This window comes from Callorhinchus milii, unplaced genomic scaffold, assembly GCF_018977255.1.
Source record: "Callorhinchus milii isolate IMCB2004 unplaced genomic scaffold, IMCB_Cmil_1.0 Scaffold9, whole genome shotgun sequence".
NCBI lineage: Eukaryota > Metazoa > Chordata > Chondrichthyes > Chimaeriformes > Callorhinchidae > Callorhinchus > Callorhinchus milii.
This window is the reverse complement of record NW_024704750.1, coordinates 23,596,676-23,615,882: the sequence shown is the minus strand read 5'-3', so window position 1 is coordinate 23,615,882 and position 19,207 is coordinate 23,596,676. Positions and strand designations below refer to the sequence as shown.

At 52.2% G+C, this 19,207-nt stretch overlaps 1 long non-coding RNA gene across 1 annotated transcript; it reads right to left on the bottom strand.

The window, feature by feature from the left end:
* Positions 1-608: 608 nt before the first annotated feature.
* Positions 609-1,859, bottom strand: LOC121849676. Its single transcript, XR_006085288.1, has 3 exons — positions 1,637-1,859; positions 1,331-1,428; positions 609-1,042 (listed from the first exon to the last, which is right to left on the bottom strand). It is a non-coding gene; the product is annotated as an uncharacterized LOC121849676 (long non-coding RNA).
* Between the last annotated feature and the right edge of the window lie 17,348 nt (positions 1,860-19,207).

The window sequence follows — 19,207 nt, the reverse complement described above, 5'->3', positions numbered from 1 at the left end:
AGAAGATGTGAAAAGCACTATATCAAATGCAAAGATTATTATTATTATTGCTGTAGGTCCTGGCTGTGTGTGTGTTGCTGTAGTTCCTGGCTATGTATCACTGTATGTCATGGAGTCCTGTAGCTCAGTGGTTAGAGCACTCGCTTTGCAAGTGAGAGACCTGAGTTCAATTCCAGGCAGAGGGCGAAACCTTGGGCAAGTTTCCTTACCCCACACAGAGCCTAATAATAATCCTCCAAAACCAATAACAATAATAAATTGGTCATTTTCAATCCACGACTGTTTGTGGGACATTGCTGTGCGCAATTGGCTGCCGCGTTCGCCCACAAATATACAGTCAATTCACTTTACAGTGTGTTCTGTAAAGCCCTTTGGGACGTCCTCCCGACGTGAAAAGCGCTATATCAAATGCAAGGATTATGGCTGTGTGGGTATATCAATTTAGGTCCTGTCTGTGTGTGTATCGCTGTAGGTCCTGTCTGTGTGTGTATCGCTGTAGGACCTGGCTGTGTGTGTATCGCTGTAGGACCTGGCTGTGTGTTATACAGCCAGGACCAACAGCAATACACACACAGCCAGATCCTACAGCAATACACACACAGCCTGGACATTCAGAGCCAGGACTTATAACAATGTGCAGCCAGGACCTACAGCAATATACACACAGCCAACACCTACAGCGATGCACAGCCAGGACTAAAGAAATAAACACACAGCCAGGACGTAGAGCAATATACACACAGCCGGGACCTACAGCGATACACAGCCAAGATTTGCAGCAAAATAAACACAGGATCTAAATCAATACACAGCCAGGACCTATAGCAATACACAACCAGAACCTACAGCAACGCACAGCTGAGACCTACAGCAATACACATGCAGCCAGGACTTACAGCGATACACACACAGCCAAGACCTACAGCAATGCACTGCCAGGACATACAGCAACACACACGCAGACAGGACATACAGCAATACACACACAGCCAGAACCTACAGCAAAACATAGCCAGGATCTACAGCAATACACAAGCAGGACCTACAGCAATACACAGCCAAGACCTACAGCAATGCACTGCCAGGACATACAGCAATACACACGCAGACAGGACATACAGAAATACACAGCCAGGACACACAGCAATACACAGCCAGGACCTACAGCAATACACAGCCAGGACCTACAGCAATACACAGCCAGGACCTACAGCAATACACAGCCAGGACCTACAGCAATACACACACAGCCACGACCTACAGAAATACACAGCCAGGACATACAGCAGCACACACACAGCCAGGACACACAGCAATACACAGCCAGGACCTAAAGCAATAAACACACAGCCAGGAGCAATATACACACAGCCGGAACCTACAGCGATACACATCCAAGACTTACAGCAATACACGCACAGCCAGCACCTTCAGCAGTACACACACACAGCCAGCACCTACAGCAATACACGCACAGCCAAGATCTACAGCAATACACACAAAGCCAGGACATACAGCAATACACACACAACCGGGACCTACAGCGATACACAGCCAAGACCTACAGCAATACACACACACAGCCGGGGCCTATAGCAATACACAGCCAAGACCTACTGCGATACACAGCCAGGACCTACAGCAATACACACACATCCAGGACATACAGCGATATACACACAGCCAGGATCTACAGCAAAACACAGCCGGGACATATAGCACACAGCCAAGACTACATCAATACACAGACAGCAACTACAGCAACACACACACAACCAAGGCCTACAGCAATATACTGCCAGGAACTACAGTAACACCCACACAGACACCATCAGCAATACACAGAAACACAGCACCTACAGCAATACAGAGAGAGACACAGCACCTACAGCAATACATAGACACAGCACCTACAGCAATCGACACAGAAACAGCACCTACAGTAATACACACAGAGACACAGCACATAGGACAATACACACATACGCAGCACTACAGCAATACTCAGAGACACAATACCTACAGCAATACACAGGGAAACACAGCACCTACAGCAATACACACGGAGACAGCCCCTACTACAACAACAACAACAAATTACATGTGTACAGCGGTTTTAAGTCTTGAAGGACGTCCTAAGGTGCTGGAGAGTCAGAGTTTCGGACCTGAGCTGGGGTTGAAATCGGGGAGTGTTTTGGGCAGGTGGGGGAAGGAGGGTGATCAAAAGCACGGTTGAAGAGGAGGGTCTTGAGTTGGGTCTTGAAGGAGGCGAGGGAGGGGGCGAGGTGGAGGGACTGCGGGATGGAGTTCTAGAGGGTGGGGGCAGAGTGACTGAAGGCCCACTAGCAATAGTTGGACGAGTGAGGTGGGGGACATGAAGCAGGCTGGAGCCCGCTGAGCGGAGGGAGCGAGCAGGATGGTAAGGGGTGAGGAGGCCAGAGAGGTAGGGGGGAGCAAGACCGTGGAGAGTTTTGAAGATGAGGACCAGGATCTTGAACTGTATCCTCTGTGTGATGGGAAACCAGTGGAGTCGGGTGAGGATGGGGGTGATAGGGTCGTGGAGCCCGGGGCGGGAGAGGACACGGGCTGCAGAGTTGTGGATGATCTGCAGCCTGCGGAGGGAGAGGTCGGGGAGGCCGACAACGAGGGAGTTTGCATAGTCAAGCCTCGATGTAATGAAGGCGTGTGTGAGGGTTTCAGTGGCCTGAGGTGTGAGACAGTGTCGGAGCCGAGTGATGTTGCGCAGGTGGGGGAAGGCAGAACAGGTCATGGCACAGATGTGGGGTAGAAAGGATAGTTGAGGGTCAAACAGGACCCCAGGCTTCCGGACTGGCTCAGTGAGGTGGAGTATGCAACCCTCGATGGTGATGCTGTCAGCGCCTGAGGCGAGGAAGTGCTGATGGGAGCCAATCAGGAGAGCCTCGGTCTTGCTGACGTTCAACTGAAGAAAGCTGCCTCTCATCCAGGACTTGATGTCTGACAGACATTCTGATAGCACCCGATTGGAGGGGTTCATGAAAGGAGTGATGGGAGATGAAGGAGCGAAGCTGGGAAGCAACAACTCGTTCCAGGACCTTGGAGAGGAAACGGAGGTTGGAGATGGGGCGCTAATTTGAGAAATACGCGAAGAGAGACAGCACCTACAGCAAAACACACAGAGACACCTTCCCCTCTCCAAGGTCCTGGAACGAGTTGTTGCTTCCCAGCTTCCCTCCTTCCTCTCCCGCCCCTCCCTTCTCGAACCCCTCCAGTCGGGTTTCCGTGCCGCCCCCGGCACAGACACCGCCTGGTCAAAGTGACCAATAACATTCTGTCCATCTGCGACCAGGGCTCCCTCCGCCTCCTCATCCTCCGTGACCTCTCTGCTGCCTTCGACACCGTTGACTACTGTCATCCTCCTCCATCGCCACACACACACAGACAGCACCTACAGCAATTCACACACAGCACCTACCGCAATACACAGAGAGACAGTACCTACAGCAATACACACAGACAAAGCACCTACAGTAATACACACATAGACACATTTACAGCATTATACCGAGAGATACAGCACCTACAACAACAGCAACAACAAGATTACATGTGTATAGCGCCTTTCACGTCGGGAGGACATCCCAAGGCGCTGGACAGTGACAGCATTTCAGACCCGAGCTGGGGTCAGGGGGGGGAGAAGGGAGGGGAGGGGAACGGGGGTGACCGATGGAATGGTCGAAGAGGAGGGTTTTGAGGCGGGACTTGAAGGAGGCTAAGGAGGGGGTGAGGCAGAGTGACTGGGGGATGGAATTCCAGAGGTTGGGGGCAGAGTGGCTGAAGGCTCTCCCTCCCACCTCTCTGCCGGGGTCGGGGGACGTGGAGCAGCCAGAGCCGGCTGAGCGGAGGGAGCGGGCGAGTTGGTAGGGGTTTAGGAGATCGGAGGGTGGGGCGAGGCCATGGAGGGCTTTGTATGTGAGGACCAGAATCTTGAACTGGATCCTCTGAAGGATAGGGAGCCAATGGAGTCGGGTGAGAGTGGGGGAGATGGGGTCACGGAGTTTGGTGCGGGAGAGGACACGGGCTGCGGAGTTCTGGATTATCTGAGCCTGTGGAGGGAGGAGTTGGGAAGGCCGACAAGAGGGCGTTTGCATAGTCGAGCCTGGAGGTGATGAAGGTGATGAACAAGAGTTTCAGCGGCCTGAGGGGTGAGGTAGTGGCAGAGTCGGGCGATATTACAGAGGTGAGGGAAGGCAGAGCGGGTCATGGCTTGGATGTGGGGAAGTAAAGACAGTTGAGGGTTGAACAAGACCCCCAGGTTCCTGACTGGCTGGTGAGTTGGTGAGCTGTAGTGTATAACCATGGAGGTTGATGCTCCCAGAGCCTGAGGTGCGGAGGTGCGGAGGTGCGGAGGCGCTGCGCGAACCAATCAGGAGGGCCTCAGTCTTGTTCACATTCAACTGTAGGAAATTTTCCCTCATCCAGGACTTGATGTCCGACAGTCAGTCTGTCAGGACAGCAGTGGTCCTGGAGTTGAGGGAGGAAGCAGAAAGATAGACCTCACGTCTGCGGATGACGTTACCAAGGGGGAGCATGTAGATACCAAAGAGAGGGCCAAGGACAGAGCTCTGGGGGACGCCGTGACAGTGCGGGGGCTGGAGGAGAAACGTTAGAGGCAACAAAGTGGAGACGGTGAGAGAGATAGGAATCGAACCAGGCAAGGGCAGGTCCGCGAAGATTAAAGAGCAATACACATAGTACCTACAGCAATACACACCAAGCGACAGCACCTACAGCTATACGCACAGGCACAGCATCGACAGTAATACACACAGAGACACAACCTACAGCAATACACAGACACAGCACATACAACAATACACAGACACAGCACCTACAGCTTTACACAGACACAGCACCTACAGCTATACACAAACACATCACCTACAGCTATACACAAACACATCACCTACAGCTATGCACTACACAGCACCTACATCTATACACAAACACAGCACCTACAGCTATACACAGACACAGCACCTACAGCAATACACACAAGCACAGCACCTACAGCAATAATAATAATAATAATCCTTGCATTTGATATAGCGCTTTTCACGTCGGGAGGACGTCCCAAAGCGCTTCACAGAACACACTGTAAAGTGAATTGACTGTATATTTGTGGGAGAACGCGGCAGCCAATTGCGCACAGCAATGTCCCACAAACAGTCGTAGATTGAAAATGACCAATTTATTATTGCTTTTTGGAGGGATTATTATTAGGCTCTGTGTGGAGTAAGGAAACTTGCCCGAGGTTTGGCCCTGACCCCCCGGGGATTGAACTCAGGTCTCTCACTTGCAAAGCGAGTGCTCGAACCACTGAGCTACAGGACTCCGCAGCACACAGAGAGACAGCACCTACAGCAATACACACAGAGACAGCACGCGGAGCAATACACACGGGAGCCAATCAGGAGGGCCTCGGTCTTGTTGACGTTCAACTGAAGAAAGTTCGCTCTCATCCAGGACTTGACGTCTGACAGACATTGTGTCAGGACAGCAGTGGTCCTGGAGTCGAGGGCGGAGGCAGAGAGGGAGAGTTGGGTGTCATACATGTGGGAGTTGACCCCATGTCTGTGGATGATGTCACCAAGAGGGAGCGTATAGATATTGAAGAGGAGGGGACCAAGGACAGAGCCCTGAGGAGCATCGCACGAGACGGTGCGGGGACTATGGAGGAGAAACCATTGTGGAGATGAAGTGGAGGTGGTGTGAGAGGTACAATCTGAATCAGTTAAGGACAGAGACGTGAAGGCTGAGGTGAGAGGAGAGGCGGTGGAGGAGGATGACAGTAGTCAACGGTGTCGAAGGCAGCAGAGAGGTCACGGAGGACGAGGAGGCGGAGGGAGCCCTGGTCGCAGATGGCCAGAATGTTATTGGTCACTTTGACCAGGCGGTGTCTGTGCCGGGGGCGGCACGGAAACCCGACTGGAGGGGTTCGAGAAGGGAGTGGCGGGAGAGGAAGGAGCGAAGCTGGGAATCAACAACTCATTCCAGAACCTTGGAGAGGGGAAGGGAGGATGGAGATATACACAGAGAGACACAGCACCTACAGCAATACACACAGACACAGCACCTACAGCAATACACACAGACACAGCACCTACAGCAATACACACAGACACAGCACCTACAGCAATACACACAGACACAGCACCTACAGCAATACACACAGACACAGCACCTACAGCAATGCACACAGACACAGCACCTACAGCAATGCACACAGACACAGCACCTACAGCAATAGATAGAGACGGCACCTACAGTGATACACAGAGACCGATCCTACAGTGATGAACACAGAGATACCACCTACAGCAATACACACAGACAGAACCTACAGCAATACACACAGACACAGCACCGACAGCAATACACACAGACACAGCACCTACAGTGATACACAGAGACCGATCCTATAGTGATGAACACAGAGATACCACCTTCAGCAATACACACAGTGACAGCACCTTCAGCAATACACAGTAAGTCAGCACCTACACTACACAGAGAGAGAGTACAATACACACAGAGACAGCACCTACAGTAATACACAGACACAGCACCTACAGTAATATAGAGACAGCACCTACAGTAATGCACAGAGACAGCACCTACAGTAATACACAGACACAGCACCTACAGTAATACAGAGACAGCACCTACAGTAATGCACAGAGACAGCACCTACAGTAATACACACAGCGACACAGCACCTACAGCAATACAGAGACAGCACCTACAGCAATACACAGAGACAGCGCCTACAGCAATACACACAGACACAGCACCTACAGAAATACAGACAGACAGAGCATCTACAGCAATACACACAGCGACAGCGTCTACAGCAATACACACAGAGACAGCACCTACAGCAATACACAGAGAGACATCACCTACAGCAATAGACACAGCGACAGCGCCTACAGCAATAGACACAGAGACACAGCACCGACAGCAATACACACAGAGACAGCACCGACAGCAATACACACAGACACAGCACCTACAGTGATACACAGAGACCGATCCTACAGTGATGAACACAGAGATACCACCTTCAGCAATACACACAGTGACAGCACCTTCAGCAATACACACAGAGACAGCACCGACAGCAATACACACAGTGACAGTACCTTCAGCAATACACAGTAAGTCAGCACCTACACTACACAGAGAGAGAGTACAATACACACAGAGACAGCACCTACAGTAATACACAGAGACAGCACCTACAGTAATACACAGAGACAGCACCGACAGCAATAGACACAGAGACAACACCTACAGCAATACACACAGCGACAGTGCCTACAGCAATACACACAGAGACAGCACCTACAGCAATAGACACAGAGACACAACACCTACAGCAATACACAGACAGACAGAGCACCTACAGCAATACACACAGAGACATCACCTACAGCAATACACACAGAGACAGCACCTACAGCAATACACACAGAGAGACAGTACAGCAATACACAGAGACATGACCTACAGCAATACCCACAGACACAGCACCTACAGCAATACACACAGACACAGCACTCACAGCAATACACACAGAGACAGCACCTACAGCAATACACACAGACACAGCACCTACAGCAATACACACAGACACAGCACCTACAGCAATACACACAGAGAGACAGTACAGCAATACACACAGAGACAGCACTCACAGCAATAGACACAGAAACAGCATCTACAGCAATACACACAGAGACGTAGCACCTACAGCAATAGATAGAGAGACACAACTACAGCAATACTCACAGAGACAGCACCTACAGCAATGCTCACAGAGACAGCACCTACAGCAATACACAAGACACAGCACCTGCAGCAATACAACAACAACAAAATTACATTTGTACAGCGCCTTTCACGTCGGGAGTATATCTGAAGGCGCTGGACAGTCAGACTTTTGGACCTGAGCTGGGCGTCGGGATCGGGGAGGGTGTAGGGCCGGGGGGCAAGCAGGGTGATCGAAAGCACAGTTGAAGATGGGGGTCTTCAGATGGGCTTGAAGGAGGCAAGTGAGGGGGCGAGGCGGAGGGACTGCAATTCGAGAGGGTGGGGGCAGAGTGGCAGATGGTCTCCCACCAATAATGGGTTGAGCGAGGCGGGGGACGTGAAGCAGGCCGTAACTCGCTGAATGAAGAGCGCGAGTAGGATGGTAGGTTGTTAGGAGGTCGCAGAGGTGGGGGGGAGCAAGATCATGGAGGGCTTTGAAGGTGAGGACCAGGATCTTGAACTGTATCCTCTGTGTGATGGGAAGCCAGTGGAGTCGGGCGAGGATGGGGGTGATAGGGTCGTGGAGCCCGGGGCGGGAGAGGACACGGGCTGCAGAGTTGTGGATGACCTGCAGCCATGGGAGAGAGGAGTTGGGAAAGCCGACAAACAATGAGTTTGCATAGTTGAGCCTCGATGTAATGAAGGCGTGTGTGAGGGTCTCGGGGGCCTGCGGTGTGAGGCAGTGTTGGAGCCGGGCGACATTGCAGAGGTGGGGGAAGGCAGAGGGGGTCATGGCACGGATTTTGATGTAGAAAGGATAGTTGAGGGTCAAACAAGACGCCAAGGTTCAGGACTGGCTCAGTGAGGGGGAGTGGGCGACCATGGACGGTGATGCTGTCAGCGCCTGAGGTGAGGAGGCGCTGACCGGAGCCAATCAGGAGGGCCTCGGTCTTGTTGACGTTCAGCTGAAGAAAGTTCGCTCTCATCCAGGACTTGATGTCTGACAGACATTGTGTCAGGACAGCAGTGGTCCTGGAATCGAGGGCGGAGGCAGAGAGGGAGAGTTGGGTGTCATACATGTGGGAGTTGACCCCATGTCTGCGGATGATGTCACCAAGAGGAGCGTATAGATATTGAAGAGGACGCGACCAAGGACAGAGCCCTGAGGAACACCACACAAGACGGTGCGGGGACTATGGAGGAGAAACCATTGTGGAGATGAAGTGGAGATGGTGTGAGAGGTACAATCTGAATCAGTTAAGGACAGAGACGTGAAGGCTGAGGTGAAAGGAGAGGCGGTGGAGGAGGATGACAGTAGTCAACGGTGTCGAAGGCAGCAGAGAGGTCACGGAGGACGAGGAGGCAGAGGGAGCCCTGGTCGCAGATGGGCAGAATGTTATTGGTCACTTTGACCAGGCGGTGTCTGTGCCGGGGGCGGCACGGAAACCCGACTGGAGGGGTTCGAGAAGGGAGTGGCGGGAGAGGAAGGAGCGAAGTTGGGAATCAACAACTCGTTCCTTGAAGAGAAAAGGGAGGATGGAGAAAAGGTGCAAGTTTGAGAAATACACAGAGAGAGAGACAGCATCAACAGCCACACACACAGAGATAGCACCTACAATACACCCAGAGTCAGCACTTACAGCAATACACACAGAAACACAGCACCTACAGCAATACACACAGACACAGCACCTACAGCAATACACAGACACAGCACCTACAGCAATACACACAGACACAGCACCTACAGCAATACACACAGACACAGCACCTACAGCAATACACACAGACACAGCACCTACAGCAATACACACAGACACAGCACCTACAGCAATACACAGACACAGCACCTACAGCAATACACACAGACACAGCACCTACAGCAATACACAGAGACCGCACGAGACAGTGCGGGGGCTGGAGGAAAAGGGGTCACAGTCTTAAGATTAAGGGTCAGTCTTTTTGAACAGAGTTGAGGAAACACTTCTTCACTTATGGAATTCTCTACCCCAGAAGACTGCAGATGCTCAGTCCTTGAACAAATTCATGACTGAGATGGATAGGTCTCTAAAGGTTAGAGGGATTAAGGGATATGGGGATAAGGCGGCAGGTGGAGTTAGGTTAGGAGATCAGCCACGATCTTATTGAATGGTGGGACAGGCTCGAGGGGCCGAATAGCCCACTCCTGCTCCTAATTCCTATGTTCCTGTGAAACACACACAGAGATATTACCTACAGCAATACACACAGAGAGGACCTACAGCAATACACACAGAGAGGACCTATAGCAATACACACAGACACAGCAGCTACAGCAATACATACAGAGACACAGCAGCTACAGCAATACATACAGAGAGGACCTACAGCAATACACACAGAGAGGACCTACAGCAATAGACACACAGCACCTACAGCAATACACACAGAGACACACAGCACCTACAACAATACACAGAGACCGCACCTACAGCAAAACCCACTGACACAGCACCGACAGCAATAAACAGACACAGGACTTTAGCAATACATAGCACCTCCAACAATGCACACAGAGAGGATCTACAGCAATACACACAGAGAAACTGCATACAGCAATACATAGAAACATAGCACCTACAGTAATATACACAGAGACTGCACTTCCAATAAACACAGAAACAGCACCTACAGGAATACAAACAGACACAGCACCTACAGCAATACACACAGACACAGTACCTACAGCAAAACAGAGACACAGCACCTACAGCAATACACACGGAGACAGCACCTACAGCAATACACAGAGACACAGCACCTACAGCAATACACACAGACAGAGCACCTACAGCAATACACAGAGACCGCACCTACAGCAAAACCCACTGACACAGCACCGACAGCAATAAACAGACACAGGACTTTAGCAATACATAGCACCTCCAACAATGCACACAGAGAGGATCTACAGCAATACACACAGAGAAACTGCATACAGCAATACATAGAAACATAGCACCTACAGTAATATACACAGAGACTGCACTTCCAATAAACACAGAAACAGCACCTACAGGAATACAAACAGACACTGCACCTACAGCAATACACACAGACACAGCACCTACAGCAATACACACAGACACAGTACCTACAGCAAAACAGAGACACAGCACCTACAGCAATACACACGGAGACAGCACCTACAGCAATACACAGAGACACAGCACCTACAGCAATACACACAGACAGAGCACCTACAGCAATACACACAGACAGAGCACCTACAGCAATACACAGAGACACAACACCTAAACCAATTCACACAGAGTCAGGACCTACAGCAATACACACAGAAAAAACAGCACCTACAATACACAGAGATACAGCATCTACAGTAATACACACAGACACAGCACCTACAGCAATACACAGACAGAGCCGCTATAGCAATACAGAGCCACAGCAATGACAACAATACACAGGTAGACATAGCAATAACACCAACACGCACAGGCACAGCACCAACAGCAATATACAGACACAGCGCGTACAGCAATACACAAAAAGATACAGCACCTACAACAAAACAAAATTACATTTGTACAGCACCTTTCACATCGGGGTTACGGACCCGAGTGGAGGTCAGGGTTGGGGAGGGTGGAGGGTGGGGGGGGGGCAGCAAGGGGATCGAAAGCACGGTCGAAGAGGAGGGTCTTGAGTTGGGTCTTGAAGGTGGCGAGGGAGGGTGTGAGGTGGATGGACTGCAGGATGGAGTTCCAGAGGGTGGGGGCAGAGTGGCAGAAAGCCCTCCCGCCAATAGTGGGGACAGCGATGTATGTGACATGAAGCAGGCCGGAGCCTGCGGAGCGGAGGGAGAGAACAGGATGGTAGAGGGTTAGGAGGTCGGAGAGGTAGGGGGGGAGCAAGATCATGGAGGGCTTTGAAGGTGAGGACCAGGATCTTGAACTGTATCCTCTGAGGGATGGGAAACCAGTGGAGTCGGGCGAGGGTGGGGGTGATGGGGTCACGGAGCCCGGTGCGGGAGAGGACACGGGCTGCAGAGTTCTGGCCGATCTGAGGCTTGTGGAGGGAGGAGTTGGGAAGGCCGACAAGGAGGGAGTTGGTGTAGTTGAGCCTCGAGGTGATGAAGGCGGGTGTGAGGGTCTCGGGGGCCTGCGGTGTGAGGCAGTGTTGGAGCCGGGCGACGTTGCAGAGGTGGGGGAAGGCAGAGCGGGTCATGGCACGGATTTTGAGGTAGAAAGGATAGTTGAGGGTCAAACAAGACCCCAAGGTTCGGGACTGGCTCAGTGAGGGGGAGTGGGCGACCATGGACGGTGATGCTGTCAGCGCCTGAGGTGAGGAGGCGCTGACCGGAGCCAATCAGGAGGGCCTCGGTCTTGTTGACGTTCAACTGAAGAAAGTTCGCTCTCATCCAGGACTTGATGTCTGACAGACATTGTGTCAGGACAGCAGTGGTCCTGGAGTCGAGGGCGGAGGCAGAGAGGGAGAGTTGGGTGTCATACATGTGGGAGTTGACCCCATGTCTGCGGATGATGTCACCAAGAGGAGCGTATAGATATTGAAGAGGAGGCGACCAAGGACAGAGCCCTGAGGAGCATCGCACGAGACGGTGCGGGGACTATGGAGGAGAAACCATTGTGGAGATGAAGTGGAGATGGTATGAGAGGTACAATCTGAATCAGTCAGGGACAGAGACGTGAAGGCTGAGGTGAGAGGAGAGGCGTTGGAGGAGGATAGAGTGATTGATGGTGTCAAAAGCAGCAGAGAAGTCAAAGAGGACGAGGAGGCAGAGGGAGCCCTGGTCCCAGATGGGAAGAATGGCTTTTGCCTACGACAATACACACAATACACACAGACACAGGACATACAGCAATACGCAGAGACAGCACCTATAGCAATACACACAGACACAGCACCTACAGGAATATATCCAAAGATAGCATCTACAGCCATAACACAGAGACACAGCACTTATGGCAATACACACACACAGCACCTACAGCAATACACACACACACAGCACTACAGCAATACACACACACACAGCACCTACAGCAATACACAGAGACCGCACCTACAGCAATACACACACACACAGCACCTACAGCAATGCACACACACACAGCACCTACAGCAATACAAAGAGACAGCACCTACAGCAATACACACAGACACAGCACCTACAGCAATACACACAGAGACAGCACCTACAGCAATACACACAGAGACAGCACCTACAGCAATACAAAGAGACAGCACCTACAGCAATACACAGAGACCGCACCTGCAGCAATACACACAGAGACAGCACCTACAGCAATACACACAGAGACACCTACAGCACCAGAGCCACAGTATCGACAACAATACACAGAGAGACACAGCAACAACATCAACACGTACAGGCACAGCAATCCACAGAGACAGACACCACCTACAGCAATACACAGACACAGCACCTACAGCAATACACACAGAGAGACATACCGCCTACAGCAATACACAGCGACACAGCACCAACAATACACATTGACGCAGCACCTACAGCAATACACAGACAGCACTTACAGCAATACAGACACACAGCACCTACAGCGATACACACAGAGACACCACCTTCACCAATACTCCGTCTTGCTTAATCTTCGCGGACCTGCCCTTGCCTGGTTCGATTCCTATCTCTCTCACCGTCTCCACTTTGTTGCCTCTAACGTTTCTCCTCCAGCCCCCGCACTGTCACGGCGTCCCCCAGAGCTCTGTCCTTGGCCCTCTCTTTGGTATCTACATGCTCCCCCTTGGTAACGTCATCCGCAGACGTGAGGTCAACGTCTATCTTTCTGCCTCCTCCCTCAACTCCAGGACCACTGCTGTCCTGACAGACTGACTGTCGGACATCAAGTCCTGGATGAGGGCAAATTTCCTACAGTTGAATGTGAACAAGACTGAGGCCCTCCTGATTGGTTCGCGCAGCGCCTCCGCACCTCAGGCTCTGGGAGCATCAACCTCCATGGTTATACACTACAGCTCAGCAACTCACCAGCCAGTCAGGAACCTGGGGGTCTTGTTCAACCCTCAACTGTCTTTACTTCCCCACATCCAAGCCATGACCCGCTCTGCCTTCCCTCACCTCTGTAACATCGCAAGACTCCGCCACTACCTCACCCCTCAGGCGCTGAAACTCTTGTTCATCACCTTCATCACCTCCAGGCTCGACTATGCAAATGCCCTCTTGTCGGCCTTCCCAACTCCTCCTTCCACAGGCTCAGATAATCCAGAACTCTGCAGCCCGTGTCCTCTCCCGCACCAAACTCCATGACCCTATCACCCCCACTCTCACCCAACTCCACTGGCTCCCTATCCTTCAGAGGATCCAGTTCAAGATTCTGGTCCTCACATACAAAGTCCTCCATGGCCTCACCCCACCCTATCTCTGCGACCTCCTAAACCCCTACCAACCCACCCGCTCCCTCCGCTCAGCCGGCTCCGGCTGCTCCACGTCCCCCGAACCACCCGCCCCACCATTGGCGGGAGAGCCTTCAGCCACTGTGCCCCCAACCTCCGGAATTCCATCCCCCAATCACTCCGCCTCACCCCCTCCTTAACCTCCTTCCGAGTCCCGCATCAAGACCCTTCTCTTCAACCATGCCATCGGCCACCACCTTCCCCTCCCCTCCCTTCTCCCCCCCTGACCCCAGCTCAGGTCTGAAAAGCTATACAGTGTCCAGCGCCTTGGGATGTCCTCCCAACGTGAAAGGCGCTATACACATGTAATCCTGTTGTTGTACACACACACAGACAGTACCTACAGCAACACACAGAGACACAGCACCGACAGCAATACAGAGACAGCACCTACAGCAATACACACAGTGACACAGCACCTACAGCAATACACACAGAGACACAGTACCTACAGCAATACACACAGAGACACAGCACCGACAGCAATACACACAGAGACACAGCACCGACAGCAATACACAGAGACACAGCACCGACAGCAATACACAGAGACACAGCACCGACAGCAATACACACAGAGACACAGCACTTACAGCAATACACACAGAGACACAGCACCGACAGCAATACACAGAGACACAGCACCTACAGCAATACACACAGAGACACAGCACCTACAGCAATACACACAGAGACACACCAGCTTCAGCGATACACAGAGACTGCAACTACAGTAATACACATCACCAACAATACACACAGCACCGACAGCAATACACACAGAGAGACAGCACCTACAGCAACACATACAGACGCGGCACCTACAGCAATACACATAGACACAGCAACTACAGTAACACAAGCAGAGACAGCACCTACAGCAATATACACAGAGACAGCACCTACAGCAATACACACAGAGACACAGCACCGACAGCAATGCACACAGAGACACAGCACCTACACCACCAAGACCATGGAGGGTTTCAAAGATGAGGACCAGGATTGAACTGTATCCTCTGTGTGATGGGAAACCAGTGGAGTCGGGCGAGGATGGGGGTGATAGGGTCGTGGAGCCCGGGGCGGGAGAGGACACGGGCTGCAGAGTTGTGGATGACCTGCAGCCATGGGAGGGAGGAGTTGGGAAAGCCGACAAACAATGAGTTTTCATAGTTGAGCCTCGATGTAATGAAGGAGTGTGTGAGGGTCTCGGGGGCCTGCGGTGTGAGGCAGTGTTGGAGCCGGGCGACATTGCAGAGGTGGGGGAAAGCAGAGTGGGTCATGGAGCAGATGTGGGGTAGAAAGGATAGTTGAGGGTCAAACAAGACCCCAAGGTTCTGGACTGGCTCAGTGAGGGGGAGTGGGCGACCATGGACGGTGATGCTGTCAGCGCCTGAGGTGAGGAGGCGCTGACCGGAGCCAATCAGGAGGGCCTCGGTCTTGTTGACGATCAGCTGAAGAAAGTTCGCTCTCATCCAGGACTTGACGTCTGACAGACATTGTGTCAGGACAGCAGTGGTCCTGGAGTCGAGGGCGGAGGCAGAGAGGGAGAGTTGGGTGTCATACATGTGGGAGTTGACCCCATGTTTGCGGATGATGTCACCAAGAGGGAGCGTATAGATATTGAAGAGGAGGGGACCAAGGACAGAGCCCTGAGGAGCATCGCACGAGACGGTGCGGGGACTATAGAGGAGAAACCATTGTGGAGATGAAGTGGAGGCGGTGTGAGAGGTCCGATCTGAATCAGTTAAGGACAGAGACGTGAAGGCTGAGGTGAGAGGAGAGGCGGTGGAGGAGGATGACAGTAGTCAACGGTGTCGAAGGTCACGGAGGATGAGGAGGCAGAGGGAGTCCTGGTCGCAGATGGCCAGAATGTTATTGGTCACTTTGACCAGGCGGTGTCTGTGCCGGGGGCGGCACGGAAACCCGACTGGAGGGGTTCGAGAAGGGAGGGGCGGGAGAGGAAGGAGCGAAGTTGGGAATGAACAACTCATTCCAGAACCTTGGAGAGGGGAAGGGAGGATGGAGATATACACAGAGAGACACAGCACCTACAGCAATACACACAGACACAGCACCTACAGCAATACACCAAGACACAGCACCTACAGCAATACACACAGACACAGCGCCTACAGCAATACACACAGACACAGCACCTACAGCAATACACACAGACACAGCACCTACAGCAATACACACAGACACAGCACCTACAGCAATACACACAGACACAGCACCTACAGCAATACACACAGACACACTACGCAACCTACAGCAATACACACAGACACAGCACCTACAGCAATACACACAGACACAGAGCCTACAGCAATACACACAGACACAGCACCTACAGCAATACACACAGACACAGCACCTACAGCAATACACAGACACAGCACCTACAGCAATACACACAGACACAGCACCTACAGCAATACACAGACACAGCACCTACAGCAATACACACAGACACAGCACCTACAGCAATACACACAGACACAGCACCTACAGCAATACACACAGAGACAGCACCTACAGCAATACACACAGACACAGCACCTACAGCAATACACACAGACAGAGCATCTACAGCAAAACACACAGCGACAGCACCTTCAGCAATACACAGAGAGACATCACCTACAGCAATAGACACAGCGACAGCGCCTACAGCAATACACACAAACAACACCTACAGCAATAGACACAGAGACACAGCACCGACAGCAATACACACAGAGACAGCACCTACAGCAATACAGAGACAGCACCTACAGTAATACACAGAGACACCGCACGTACAGCAATACACACAGAGAGACACAGCACCTACACCAATACACACACAGAGACACCGCACCTACAGCAATACACACACAGAGACACCGCACGTACAGCAATACACACAGAGACACAGCACCTACAGCAATACACACACAGAGACACCGCACCTACAGCAATACACACACAGAGACACAGCACCTACAACAATACACACACAGAGACACAGTACCTACAGCAATGCACACACAGAGACACCGCACGTACAGCAATACACACAGAGAGACACAGCACCTACACCAATACACACACAGAGACACCGCACGTACAGCAATACACACAGAGACACAGCACCTACAGCAATACACACAGAAAGACACCGCACCTACAGCAATACACACAGAGACAGCACCTACAACAATACACACAGAGACACAGCACCTACAACAATACACACAGAGACAACACCTACAGCAATACACACAGAGAGACAGCACCTACAGCAATACACACAGAGAGACACCGCACCTACAGCAATACACACAGAGACACAGCACCTACAGCAATACACACAGAGACAGTACCTACAGCAATACACACAGAGACACAGCACCTACAGCAATACACACAGAGACAGCACCTACAGCAATACACACAGAGACAGCACCTACAGCAATACACACAGAGACAACACCTACAGCAATACACACAGAGACACAGCACCTACAGCAATACACACAGAGACACAGCACCTACAGCAATACACACAGAGACAGCACCTACAGCAATACACACAGAGACACAGCACCTACAGCAATACACACAGAGACACAGCACCTACAGCAATACACACAGAGACACCGCACGTACAGCAATACACACAGAGAGACACAGCACCTACACCAATACACACACAGAGACACCGCACCTACAGCAATACACACACAGAGACACCGCACGTACAGCAATACACACAGAGACACAGCACCTACAGCAATACACACACAGAGACACCGCACCTACAGCAATACACACACAGAGACACAGCACCTACAACAATACACACACAGAGACACAGTACCTACAGCAATGCACACACAGAGACACCGCACGTACAGCAATACACACAGAGAGACACAGCACCTACACCAATACACACACAGAGACACCGACGTACAGCAATACACACAGAGACACACCTACAGCAATACACACAGAAAGACACCGCACCTACAGCAATACACACAGAGACACAGCACCTACAGCAATACACACAGAGACAACACCTACAGCAATACACACAGAGAGACAGCACCTACAGCAATACACACAGAGACACAGCACCTACAGCAATACACACAGAAAGACACCGCACCTACAACAATACACACAGAGACACAGCACCTACAGCAATACACACAGAGACAACACCTACAGCAATACACACAGAGAGACAGCACCTACAGCAATACACACAGAGAGACACCGCACCTACAGCAATACACACAGAGACACAGCACCTACAGCAATACACACAGAGACAGTACCTACAGCAATACACACAGAGACACAGCACCTACAGCAATACACACAGACACAGCACCTACAGCAATACACACAGAGACAGCACGTACAGCAATACTGTGACGCAGGGGAGGGACAGTGTGGCAGGGGGTTGGACTCTGTGCAGGGGATGTGGCCCTGTGACTGGGGGTGCGGCCCTGTGACTGGGGGTGCGGCCCTGTGACTGGGGGTGCGGCCCTGTGACTGGGGGTGCGGCCCTGTGACCGGGGGTGTGGCCTGGCCCTGTGATGGGGTGTGGCCCCGTGACAGGGGGTGGAGCATTACCAGGGGAGGGACCGTGTGGCAGGGGGTGGGACTCTGTGCTGGGGGAGGGCCTTGTAGCAGGGGTGGGACTTGTGACTGGGTGGTACTCTGGTGGAGGTGGGACTCTGTGGCAGGGGGAGGGGCTCTGTGGCAGGGGGAGGGGCTCTGTGGCAGGGGGTGGGCTCTGTGGCAGGGGGTCGGGCTCTGTGGCAGGGGAGGGGCTCTGTGGCAGTGGGAGGGGCTCTGTGTCAGTGGGAGGGGCTCTGTGTCAGGGGGAGGGGCTCTGTGCTGGGGGAGGGGCTCTGTGTCTGGGGGGGCTCTGTGCTGGGGG